Here is a 14,155-nt window from a genome sequence, read left to right as displayed (position 1 = left end):
TGAGAAAGTTGTCTTAGGACACAGGATGTGAAAGCATAGTTTGTTTAATGAACAGTACCAGAAAAAGACTGGACTTCCACATACAGAAGAGTGAAACTGGATCCTTATCTCACACCATATACAAAAATCAGCTCAAAATGGATTCAAGATTTATATATCATACCTAAAAATGGAAAGCTACTAAAAAAAACATGAAGAAAAACCCCCATGACAATGGTCTGGATAATATTTTACCAAGGATTCTTGAAACACAGGCACAGAAGCAAAAATAGACAACTGGAATTTCATGGAACTAAAACATTTTTGCATAGCAAAGAGAAAAACTAACTGAATGAAGAGACAACCCACAGGTTTGGAGACAATATTTGCAAGGTACACATCTAGTATTCAAAATGTCTAAGGAAAGAATTCAACTCAATTGCAAGCAGACAATTCAATTAAAAATGGACAACAAAGAAAGAGCTATAACAGCCAACAAGTGTGTGAAAAGTGACCAGCATCGCTACTCATTGGGGAAATGAAAATTTGAACCACTCTAAGGTCTTGCTTCACCTGAGGTAAGATGGCTTTCTTCAAAAAATGAATGACAACAAGGGCTAGCAGGGATGTGGAGAAAAAGGAACGCTTGAGCATTATTGGCAAGAATGTGAATTAGTACATCCATTATGTAATAGAGTATGGCAGACCTCAGACAATTAAAAATAATGTTAATAATCCTACTTTTTGATATATGGCCAAAGGAAGTATAATCCCCATGCCAAAGAGATCTTTGCTCCCATGTTTACATCAGCATTGTCCACAACTTTCAAGATATGGAAGCAACCGAAGTATATATCAACAGATGAATACATCATATATATACATATATATATATATATATATATAAAGGAAATTATGTCACTCACCACAAGATGGATGAAGACATGGTTGGACTTGAAGGACATTATGGCAAGTAAATATTATAGTAAGTAAAGTATTTATACAAAGACAAATTCTGTATTATCTAATCTATGAAGGCTACACAACTTGATCTTATTAAAAAAGCGACTAGAAGAGTGGTTACTGGAAGTGGAGAGGTGGGAAAAGACATGCGCTGACCAACTTATACAGTGACTGAGTTACACTAGAGGAATACGTTTTAGTGATCTGTTTGACATACTGCATGGAAATGACAACTAGCAGTTTTGATTTTTCAAAATGTCTAACACGTGCTTAACATTATCACCACCAAAAATTAATCTGGTGATGTGACCAAGTAAACTTGACTCACTCTTTCTAGTATTACACAGATCAGGGTATCACATTATAGTCTATAAATTTGATTTTTTTACAAGGTAAAATGGTGCATTCAGCACAATGCCTGGCACTTAATAGTTGTTCAAAACATTGTAGATATGGTTTTGTTTTCTCTGTCACCAAATGTGCAGTGGTTGAGTGGAAGCTGAGTGTTACACAAGAGTCCATCGTGGCTGAAGTCTTCCTCCCATGCTGGTGCTACTGGTAAGTGCTGGAAGATACCCTTAGGTCACTGGTGTAGTCACGAGGCACTGTGGGTGGGAACCTCTCCCTCAGACTTCCTGTTTGGTGGTGTGAGCTCTTCCACATGCATTTCCCTGCCACATTGTGCACCATGTTACCCTTCCCACAGGCCATCCAAGAGGACTTGCCCTGCTTGACCTTGAACCTCTAAAGATGTCATGAGCAAAATAATCCTTTTGTCTTTATAAAGTTATCTGCCTCAGATATATATAAAGGAAATTATATATATCTCATTCTAATTTTGAAATTCTGACTTATGTAAAATATTAATAGGCGCCCTTTCTTCTTGAATCCTGAACATACGTGTGTGTGCATTTGTCTCAAGACGTTTTCACATTTATCTAGCGTCGAAGTTGTTTGTCCATTTCATTTTCTGTGTTCCCCTCAAGGACCTATCTTATCCACCCTTTTCTCCTGAAATTCTCATACCTATTTCTTGAACATGGCCAGAATGTAACATGTATTTTAAGTTGAATTAGATTAAGTCGGAGCATATATAATTACACATCTGCATCTGTAATCCTTTAAATTGAAAAGTAATTTTCTCACTTGCCTCTTATCTGTAAATACAATTATCTCGATAGCTTTGTAAGTATGCTTCTCACAAAATACGCGTTATAAATTCACTCCACAATGGTGGTTTACTCTTATGTCAAAAACTTCAAAGACACATTCTGTCCTACACACTGTGCATTCGAATGTGGCATTTAAGACCTCTGGAGCAGTGAGCTAGAGTTAGGAGTTTCATGCTACCTTGGACTTCTAAATTCAGTCCATAGTATTTCAGAACACAAAGACATCCCAACGGGTAGAAATTATAGAACTGAGGTCCTTATGAGTCACTGACAACATTCTACTTCTCTTCTTCCTCTGCCAAGTACTGCTTTTATTAACCACATGAATTTCACAGGAGAAAACCTAGACCCAAAAAAAGATAATATATAAATTTAAGAAAATTGAAAATGCATGGCAAAAGTCGCAATGTTAATTTTTCATTTGAAATATTTTCTGATAATTTTTATTAGTCACAAATAATGTAATAAATTGGGCTTTCAATCTATGTGCTTGTAGTAATTTAAATCCTAGATTTTTTTACCCAAAGACAAAAGAATATCATAAGGAATGCAAAGTTTTACTCAATATTATAGTGATTGTACTACTGTGATTATCAGTAAAGCTGTTTGAACAGAAAATATAATTGATATTTTCCCGCTCTACATTACAAAGCAGGGACATAAGCAAGATTCTTATGATTGAAAATCTCAGTCCTCTGGAAATCAGTGGGAAATCTCCCTTAAAGACTGAGAATCTGATAAATCCTCACCTTGTCTGGCTGTGATTTGACTCGCTGATAATTTCATTTCTCAAGAGTTTAAGGAGGCAGAAGCACAGAAATGGTATTTTGAACCCAATTTTCCTAAATCCTCACATGTCAAGGATGATATTCAAACTAGTTAATAGACAGTTCTGGACAGGTACCAAGCAACAGATCCCAGTAGTTCTCTCTGCTCTACTAGTGAGTTCTGTACTTGCTGAACTGTGGAGTCCTAGCCCTAGAGAGAAGCCCAAGCACCCAGAGAAACGAGTAATGGGGTGTTGGGTGTCTGAAGGGGTGGGACGTAAGAACCAGTGTTCCAGTACTTTAGCAGTATTGTGTCAATGTGTGCTCTTATATATCTGCTGCTTAACGGCTTCATTTATAGCTCTTCCCCCTCCCCAGTGTGGCTTCACCTTCTCAGATTTATCCTCTCCTCCACCACCCACTGCCACCCCTCTATTTCTGAGCCTCATTGCTGAGTTATCTAAACAATTTCACCTCAGTGGTAGGTCTCATGGTTTCCATCTCCCCACAAAGCATTTCAACTCTTCTGTCCTCTAATACCTCCGTTTTCTATCCAGTTTCAACCTCTTGCAAATTCAATGTTTGTTTTTGACATTATTCAAGCTGAAGCCTTCCCCGTGTCTCTATTACCATTCGTACTGAACCTGAAATGCTTAGCCTAAACATCAGGACACACTCTTTACTTCCAGAATACTTTTGCAAACTGTTTTCTTGATATTTCCTCTTATTTGCTCTACACTACAACCCAACTGAGCAACTTGTTCTTCTGAGATTGGGGCACATCTGCATGCCTACTGTTTTCTTCTGTTGCTGCTTTGATCTGGGATGCAGGTTCTGTTTTCCATGTCCAAGCTCCAACTTCATCTCCAACTATTCACCTTGGTGACTTGGTTCCTGTGACAAAGGTCTCTTTCTTGTCACTCAGACACACTAGGCAAAACCCACAGCTAAAGCCTTTTCCACTGCTTGTTCCTCAGGCAGGGCGATGGCTGTCCCCTTTTCTCTGGGCTCACATATCACACCCTCTGTGAGACCAACCTTCAAAACCCCAACCAGGGCCATACAGTCATACAATCCCTTGTTTTCACTTTGCTCCATCACTCTTTCCTGCCCCAATATTTGATGCAATAGTTTGAGCCACCTAACACAGTACCATTTCTACTTAACTATTTGTTTATGACCTGGTTTTCTCTGTTCTCCAAGTCCCCTATCCCAGCCTCCCAGAACAAACAGCACAATACTCAAAGTAGTTGACCTCTAGTTCATGTTTACCTTTCTTCAATTTTGTCACTTGAATTTGGTTAAATGCATGAGTTTATGTCTGTTTAATACATTTTAAATAGTCCCTCCCCATTAGAGAAAATGTCTAGATCTTGAGCCTTCTTTTCCAGTATAGAAGTCAAAGTGCTGAATCTCATCCTTCACCCCCACACCACCTCCACACATACACACTAAGGCCCAGACATGTGGGCTGAGGTCTGCTCATGGCATGGAACTGCTCAGCCCCGGGATGAGGGAATGAGCAGCTTGAGAAGCGGCCTGCGGGGAGCTCCAGCCTGGCTGGTATAGGCCACACATGAGCTTCCTTCCATGTCTTAGGAGACACGATCGTGTTCCTGCCACAAGCAAGAAACGGACATGGCACCAGCAGTACCACTGCAGTTAAGTGGCAGTTGTGATATTCAATTCTTGGTGGCATTAGTAAAAATATTCTTTATGCTGATGATGGTTGGGGCAAAATTTGAGCTTAACTTCACACTACTCTCCCCTCCCCAGTAATTCTATGAAGTAGCTCTGATCCCTCTAACCTATCTCTTTACTGTTTACATTGCCAGGGCCATATTCTATTGTGTGAGGACATATTCTATTGCACTAAAACCATTCTGCATGAGTAACACAGGCGATTCCACAATATATTACACCCCCCACACAGTAACATGCTTTCTAATCATTAATGCTTCATGATCTTGTGTTCTAGGTTTAAGACTCTGGCTTTTTCTTTATTCTAACTCTGTTCTGTGGGCTCACTCACTGTGATAGTCATAGACTTTATGGTGTGTTCAATATCATCTCCTTTGAATTGCTTAGTGCGTGTAAGACTTAAACAATACAGTTAATGTGCAAAAAAAAAAGCAAAGTAATTTTTTCACAAACTCAAAGGAATTTATACATATGGTCCATTTCCTGAGAATTATAACTATTAAATACCAGGAATTCAACTAATAACTAAAATGTTGTAAAAAGAGGATATAGGGCAGTTGGAAAATATAAACATCACTTCTTCATTTTGGAACCACTGACACATGCTTCAAGCCTTGTGGTGCTGGAAATGAAATTCAAACTGGTTGCTATCAAATCTGTCCCATCTTGATGCTCGAGTTCCTGTCACGTCTGTCAGTTCTTCCTAAAACCTGCAGCCCTTGCTGTGTACATAACAATGTTCCTGCTAACCCTGAGCCATGAGAAATTAGGAAGAGTTTATATTTTTTGGCTCCTTCCAAACAGGGAGTAGATGAAAGATAATGAACAGTAGAAAAAAAAATCTGTAACCTCCTCAACTTTTATGATGCAAAAAATCACTCTGGCTACCCTCTGCCAAATGAAGGCAATGAGTGCCACTTGAAATGGGAGGCATCCCAACCACATGGGCACATCTACTTCCTAAAGGAAGGCCTAGCCTATAAGCGGTAGGTGTTAATACATATTTAAGTGAGAGAAAAATGTTTCATACCTTATTTGAAATCTCTACACTTGAATGTATATGAATTTCCCAAGAAATGACCACCAAAAAATGTAGAATACATCTTAGAATTTATTAGGTAAATTATGAGTAAAATCTTCATGATAATAAAATCTTCTTTATCAGCTACCCACATTATATCAAAAGTAAAATATTTAAACAATGTATGTTAAGAAGTGCAATAGAACAACGGTATGTGTCCTCAAAGAAATGAATTGTTCAAGGATCATTTCATTCAGCTTAGAGGAATCAGACATGTTCTGCAAGTAGAAAAACATAGATAATTATGACATACTTTGAAAAACTGCCTCATATGAATTCTACTTTTTTGCATATGATGTCAAGATGCCAAACTGGAACAACCAGGTCAAAGTTATCGAGCGATTAGATCAGATCTAGTTAGAACTGGGTGTAAACAGAGTAGTTTACAGTACTCAAGTACTTCTGCCAATGGCAATGGGTGGGATAATATTTTGACAGTGAGTCAAATCATAAGACCTTCAAGTTTTCTTTCAAAATCAAATTTTTACAAGACCGAGAAGATGTAGATGTCTTTATGGGTAATATAAACAAAAGAAAACAGATTTGCCTTCTGTGAATTCTCACCGCTATGAATTGCCTCTTGATGCTTTAGTTCACCTACCACACTCATTCCTCTATCCTCACTGTCATCCTGCATGTACTTGATGTCCAAGCAGCAGGTGACATCTAACTACTGTATATTAAGGAAAATAAACAACATTAAATCCCAGTTTGTTTCAGGAAATACCAGAATTCTGGGCTACTTCCTTTATGTTCTTGTTGTGCAAATTGGACAGTACTGATCCGTAAACCTTCCAAAGAAAGATGAAAATCAGAGAAGCAAGCATTCCTAACTTTCTGATGGTTCACAGATTAGTACCCTGCCATTAAGAAAGTGGGGGGCACTGGGTCAGTGAGCTGGAGCCATAAACATTATCAGGTAAAAGTGAGGTTTCCTGGGGCTGCAGAAAGAAATGAGCTTGTTGTTTCTACTTCTGGTATTAATCATAATAAGTGTTTTATCTAAGCCTGTCATGTTTAGTTTCTCCATGCAATTTACCTCTCAGGCACACTGTTCACTGTATCACTTGGCCTTATCTTTTAACTTCTAGTCTTCAAGTGCCTAAATGTATTTCCTCCAAGGTTCCCACAGTTAACATAACAAAGTCAACACAAGTGCTATTTTAAGACAATGCTGTGCCTGCATTATAAAAGATAGAGTTGCCTATGCCTGGCCACTCTGGTCATCTGCTGAAAAGCTTAAAAGACAGCACTGATTCTTTGCCTAATTGCAGTTTTGCTGTGAGATTAGCAAGATTTTAAGTGTGGAGCCCAAGTACCTGCTTTAATGCATTCATTTATTTCATGTGTTACTTTTGCCAAAGACACAAAGGTCTGCTGATCCTAGGTCCTATTCATTTTTATCAACTGACACTGACAATGTGGTCAAGTAGCCTTCAAGGGCCATATGATGAAACTCAATTTTGAAGGATCATAAACTACTAGATGGACTATCTAGGTTATAAAATCAACCAGCAAAAGAAACCAAAGCCACTAAGAAAAGCAGAGACAGACTTTCTAGTGACTATGTCAGGGGAAGGGACTGGTATCCTTATAAACCCTGTCCACAGTTCACAGAGAAGGAAGATGACAACCTGAGAGAAAGGTATGACTTGAAGATCAGAAAGCTAATGATATTCTACTCTGCACAACCCTATTTCACTGTGGTCCTCTTATGATCTGCTAATAATCCTTTATAATTAGGCTTCCAGCATAATATTAAAATGTAATCCATATGAACACCAATCGTGGTGTATTCCAAAGGTTGAAGTGGTTCCCACTTCCAGCCATGCATGACAATCACTGTGCAGCTTTAATTTCATATATTTCAAATGGTTTTCCCCAAGATTAAAAGAAATAATAATAAAATTTAAGATTCCTGTCTATATAAGAGACCAGTGAGGTTAGTCAGATTTAAGCCTAAACTGGTAAATGTGCATTGAAGGTACAAGTCTCACACATTCTCTTTCATTGCCTGTAAGGATTAAAAACTTGTGCCACACCTTCAAGGAGACAGGTCATCTTTTAGGGAGTAGCTCATGAAATCTTTTCAGTAAGCAAAGCTGTTATTACCAGGAACTACAAAAAGATGTCAAGAGACAAAATTTTAAAGATATGGCTATAGTATACATGAGCTTTGCTGAAACTCTACTTCCCACATTCAACTATACTGCCTATCACATTTTCTGTTTCTTCTATTTAAGTATATTGTCCTTGTTATGTATTGAAAAATTTCATCTTTGCCCAATAATTGAAAAATAATGTAAACCAAATAACAAATAAGTATCACCTTGGCCTAGGGATGTCGTTCAGTGGTGGGGCATGTATAGTTCAGTCATAGCATGTAGGAGACTCTGGAAACAAAAGAACAGAGACAAAAGAAAAGAAAAATAGAGAAGTTTCACATTCAAAGTTTACTTGGTTTAGCTGAGGTAGTTCCATATACCAGTACAGCTGGATCATGACTGCAACCTATGTAGTAAGCCTTACAGAAGGATTGTTCAACATTGTAAACAGTTTTTTTTCCCATACTGGGAATTGAACTCAGGACCCTGTGCTTGCCAGGCAGACGCTTATTCTACTGAGCTATCTTTCTGGCCCTGAACATTGTAAACATTGATGCGAAGGTTGCAAGAGCTTTTTTTTTTTTTCAAAAAGTTGATCATAGCCAATTTAACTTTATAATCTTTTCTAATTCTGCCCCTCACTTAGAAACCAAAAACTAAAGATAGTGTTATAGCTTTAAAATTAAAAATATTGGCTTTGATTCTAATACAAAAGGACAATTACTCTATAGTCTTTAAAGAAATGTAGTTGGATTTGCAATTTACAAGTAAGAAAGTGTTAGTGTAAGTTATTTTCCAAATGGAATGTTGAATGTTGCTTTAGATTTAGAAACTAATACATTGTCGAGTAAAAACATAAGGTTCCCCAACCATTTTTGATATATCTAGACTCATGAAGCACTGTGAAAAAGATTGCTCTGCAAATAGCTGGTTAGTGAGATGACTATCAGTCATTTGACTAAATTTAAACATTCTTTGGAGGGGAAAGATTTGTTTCTGTGTTTTTAAACAAAAGCAGTATGTGTAGTTCAAAGGGAATGATTTATAGGTGTCATTTAAGTCATCTAAAATGTTTTACCCCAGTGTTAAAATAGTAATTATGCCCTTTCAAACTTTTCTTGGAGGTATTTAATTAGAGCACTTCTATTTTTATAGAATTTTTATGTTTTCCTAAGCATTGAAAAAAAAAGAAATCTAAACATTTTTAAGCCACTTTATTTTTAATGCTAGCTACGTGTCATATGCAGTTGCATAAGGTGATGGAAGTTTTTTTTTTTTTTTTTTTGAGTCATGAAAAATGTACAGCGATATTTATGAACTAACTTCAGTTTTTTTTTTTTTTTTTTTTAAAGAATTTAACAAATATCTGACTCTGAAGAGCATTTATTCCAGTGGCATGGTTAAGGAGAGTTCAAAAGGAAAGAAGGGAAAGAAAAAATAGAGGGTGAAGGAAAACACAAGATACAGTACTCCAAAGCACAAGCCTTTAAGAGGACAGAAAAAGAAGTGACAACTCTGGATCTAAGGCAGGTGGAGCTGAGCACGAGTCCTGAGGGAGCGTGAGGAGCTCTAACTCAAGACCCAGGCTTCAGGATAGCGGTCTAAGTGGTCCACCATCCCCATTCAGTCTGCAACCTGCGATCCTCGTTTCTAAAACTACAGAATGGATGAAGCTGATGTATGATGCCTCTGTGCTCAAGGTAAAAGTAAAATTTACTGAGCACCGAAGAAAGGTAGTGAGTAAATTCAGGTCTGGGATCGAAGAAGTCATGAGAGAGCAGAAAGACTTAACCAAATCTTGACAAATAAGGAGGATGTGACACAAGCAGTGCCTAAGAACCTGGGATTTAGAGCCATCCTGCCTGGCTTTCCTGCCTGGCTGCACCACTCACTTCTGTGACCTGAGCGAGTTACTTCATCTCTGTAAGCTTCAGTGTCCTTGTCTGTCAGACCACCTCCTACTTCACTGGATTGCTTAAAAGATCAAGTGGTCGGCTGGCCAAATAGCTCTGCGGATTAAAGCATCTGCTTAGCAGACACAGCGGCGCAGGTTGGATCCCTGACATGCTGTGTTGGCTCTGCCGGCCTCTGGGGCGCTGAGACAGCAATTGAGACTGGGCGTGGTGGCACACTCCTGTAATCCCAGCTCTTGGAAAGCTGAACACAAGCGGATCACTATGAATCCGATTGACGCAGTGAGCCCCTGTAGACCCTGTAGACCCTGTACTAAATTAAAAAAAAAAAAAATCAAATGGTAAAATGTTTCTAAATTATTGGTTTGACTATTTTATCTACATGCATAGGTATCATAGTAACTTTTTAAGAATAATTTCTAAAATTTAGCAAATCCCCCTACAGAAACCCACATCAGATCTAGCCATTTCACCCTATTTCAGTCCAGTACTGTCATGATTACCAGACCTTGTGCCAAATCCTAATTGAAAAGGTGAAGGAAATGACTGGCCACTGCTACCAATGAAAGGAGTAGATGCTGAGAGGCCTTACCTGTGACTCCGTTACCTGTGTGAGTGTCTTGCTATTTTAGAAATCACAAGATGTGCCAAAACAATATCACGTGATGCTAGAATCATTTGTTGGGTGTGTGTTTGATTAAAAATAGAAGGTTCCAGCTGGCACATTTCCAATTTCCAGAGTCAGAAGGAGAGGTAGCAAATCTTAATGAAAACAAAGTTTTGGCTTTCTATCTCTAGAGAAAACTATTTAAAAGGCAAAGCCGGGAGAAATGGTGCAGATCTATGATCCTAGCATTTGGGAGGCTGAGACAGGAGGATCATGTGTTCAAAGTCAGGCTGGGATGCATACTGAGTTCATGAGAGAAGGGCAAGAAAAGAGGGAGGTACAGGTAAAAAGGAAGGGGAAAATGGGAAGGAGGGAGGAAGAGAGTAAAGGAAGGAGGCAGAGAGGGAGGGAGGAAAGAAAGGAGGAAGGGAGAGAGAGAGGGAGGAAGGAAGGCAGGCAGGCAGGCAGAGAGGGAGGTATGGAGGGAGGAAAGGAAGAAGGGAGGGAGGGAGGAAGAAAGGAGGAAAGGAAGGAAGGAGGGAGGAAGGGAAGGAAGGAAGGAAGGAAGGAGAGAGGGAGGAAAGGTGAGAGAGGGTGGGAAAGAGGGAGGGAGGGGGACAGAAGAGAAAGAGAAGAGAAAGAAGGCAGGACAGAGGGAGAAGGGAAGGAAAGAAAAGAAGAAGGTGAGAGGAAGAGAAAAAAGCAAAATACTAGATAACAAATAGAAACTAATTGAAACCAAGTCTAAAGCTGCGTTCACCTAATTTGTATTTCATGCCTCTCACATTTCTAAATCATTTGAGACCTTTTTCCAACAGCCCTTCCAGAATTTGTTAATGGTTTACTGAGAGTCCATTACCTGTGTATCAAATCTTAGTGAGTGTTGTTGTTGTTGCTGTTGTGTTGTTGTTGTTGTTGTGTCCCACTACACAGTTCAAATGGTAGTGATCCTCCTGTCTCAGCCTCCCTAGCAGGGGGATTACAGGCATGCACCACCACACCCAGTTTCAGGTCAGCTGGATGCAGTGTGTCGGGTGTTCTGGGCCACACCACATGCAATACCGGGGATTGAACTCAAGGCCTTGTGCTGCCAGGAAGAGTTTAGACCACCAATCTATCTCCCCAGCCCCTCGGTGATGTTTAGATTTGCATTTCTCAAAAGATTAATGATGTTAAACATTTTTTCATATATTTATTTGCTATTTGTATCTTTTTATTTGAGAAGTGTATATTTATCTCAGGTGCCCATTTTTTTTATTGGATCTTTGAATTTGGGGGCCTTGATTTTTGTTTTAATTTTTTATATATTCTAGATAGAAATTCTTTGTCTCAGGGACAGTCAGATAAAAATTTTTCCCAATTCGTGGAGGGTTTTTTGTTTCTCTTTTACCCTGTTTGATGTGCAGAAACTTCAAAAAGATGACCTCCCAGTTATTGGGTCTTTCAAATATTTCCCATGAGGTTTGGCTTTTGCTCATGAACTCTGCCTACTCCTACGTCTTCAAGATTTATATCTACTTTTCCCTCCAAGAGATTTAGCATTTCTGATTTGATATCTAAGTCTTTATTGTGACTTCAGTGCACGGTGATAGAGGTGGGCCTAATTTTAGCCTTTGGCATGTAGAAAACCAGCTTTTCCAGCACCACTGATTTAAGAGGAAATCTTTCTTCCAGTGGACATGTTTGTCCCCTTTTAGATTGGTACAACCACTATGGAAATCAGTGTGGATATTCCTTTAAAAAGTAAGAGTAGAGGTTCCATTCAACCCAGCCACTTCTCTTCTGGGTATTTTTCCAGAAGAACTGAAAACATCATGCTACAAAGGTATAGGTGCACCCATGTTTATAGCAGTACAATTTGTCATAGCTAAATCTTGAAAACAACCCAAAGCCCACCCATTGAGAAATCAGTTAAACAGATGTGATATTTTCATACAATAGAGTATTACTAGACTATAAAGAAAGATAAACTTGAGGCTTTTATAGGTAAATGGATGCAACTAGAGATCATACTCATAAGTGAAATAAATTGGACCCACATGTGTAAATATCATATTGTCTCCATGTAAGAACATGAAAGAGTAAATAAAGTCTGAAAGGCACAATAGATACTGTGAAAGGGAAACAAACTGCTCAAAGGGAAGGAGCAACTGGGGTGAGAGAAAGGAAAACAGTAGGAAAGAAGGGAAAAAATACACATGTGTATACACAAGATAGCTTAGATAATTGTACTGTTGATTCCTGCTGGTCTGTTGAGAGGAGCAGTTAATGCTTAAATTTTTTCTCTCTTTCCTTTTTAATATTTTATAATTTTGAACAATTTTCCATCTTATATCTGGTAATCTGGACAACTAATTTGAAGACAGTGATATGCAATATAACAATCATTATTGAAGCCCTGTCATTTTGTTTAGTGAAATTCTGTGTCATTTCTAATGGTTTTCTTTTTACTATTTTTTATTCACTTTAAAAACTAAAAAAATAAAAATACATTGGAGGGAAATTAGCTGATTCATTTAAGACCATAGACTGAGATCCCCATCCTCCTGACACAGATCTCTGGCGTTCTGGCATGGGGCTCTCTGCTCCTCCCGGCAGCTCATTGTGTCCACACAGGACCTTCTGGCCCAGCTCCAGGCCACCTGTTCTCAGCCTCCATGGCCCCACTGCTCCACACTGAGCAACCCTCACCCTCCAGGGGACACATTCTGGTGCTGGGCACTCTCTCCAACTGATCAATTCCAAACAGAGCTCTCTTTCCTGTTTTATCATTTCCTGTTTGTCTACATCCTGTTTGCTTATGTCAATCTTATTTATGCTAATGACATTCAACTCTAGGATGATTTCTGTTTCTTCTAAAATTTACTGATCATGTGTTTCCTCGTGCTCTCTAAAACAGTAGTTTGATGCATATTCCATTCTACTTATTTTCAGGTGTTTCAATATTTTTAGTTTTTTTGATTTGGCCTGATTTTTTTTATCATAGCTGATATGATATATTAGGTTCAACTAATACTATTATCAACTAATTATCAGTTGATACTACTTTAAAATGATCAACTAATAGTATTTATAGAATAATCCTTCTCTTAATAACAACACTAACTTAGCCTCCTTTAGAATAATAAGCCCATTTCAAGGTTCATGTATTTTCCAACATGTCCTCAACATTATTATTGAAATACTTCAGTATCTGTAACATTTATATTTTCTGTACCTATGTATTTTTATTCTAGATAAATTTTAAAACCATTTTATTAAATAAACTTTGTATTTTTGATAATTATATTTTTGATAATTACATTTATTGGTTATTTGACAAGGAAAATACTATGTACTCCATAGTAATTTGGAACATGTCAAGTTCTTCAATATACACACAGTAAACCTCATTTTTACAATTGCCAGACACTCAGCTATCTGAATAAACTGAATTAGTCTTATTTCCTGTATTAGATTTATTCAATCTTTAACCAAAAGAGAACATATTTTCTTTTATAGTAATTCCTAAAATACTAATTTTAAACATGGTTGTATATCCAAAAATTGGAAATTTCACAGTCCATATTATGTATTCCTTATATAATAAACTTAGAAATAAAAAGTAATAACTGAAATACAAAGAGAAGAAAATTTCAAAGGCCTAGTAGAAATAGATTTGCTATACGCAACTATGTATTTATTATAGTAAGATATAGTTACTATGTAAAAAGTCTTTATAGGGGAATAAGAAAAAGTTTAGTGACTAAATGAAAAAGTGGGCAATAGTAAGTAGAAAAGTCAGAAAACAGTAATGAAGTCACCCATATCCCTGAAAACTTGATCGCTTTCATAACCAAACACATACAAATTCAAAGAATAAAATAT

The 14,155-nt window shown here is 37.8% G+C and overlaps 1 long non-coding RNA gene across 1 annotated transcript in view; it reads left to right on the top strand.

The window, feature by feature from the left end:
* The first annotated feature begins 474 nt into the window (after positions 1–474).
* LOC111815433 overlaps positions 475–14,155 on the top strand; it is a 73,718-nt gene continuing 60,037 nt past the window's right edge. Inside the window, exon 1 of the long non-coding RNA XR_002820129.1 lies at positions 475–557. This is a non-coding gene — a long non-coding RNA (uncharacterized LOC111815433). The remainder of the gene's footprint in view (positions 558–14,155) is intronic.

This window comes from Octodon degus, unplaced genomic scaffold (assembly GCF_000260255.1).
Source record: "Octodon degus isolate 3935 unplaced genomic scaffold, OctDeg1.0 scaffold00016, whole genome shotgun sequence".
Classification (NCBI taxonomy): domain Eukaryota; kingdom Metazoa; phylum Chordata; class Mammalia; order Rodentia; family Octodontidae; genus Octodon; species Octodon degus.
The sequence above is the reverse complement of the archived record's forward strand: the minus strand, read 5'-3'. Positions and strand labels throughout refer to the sequence as shown.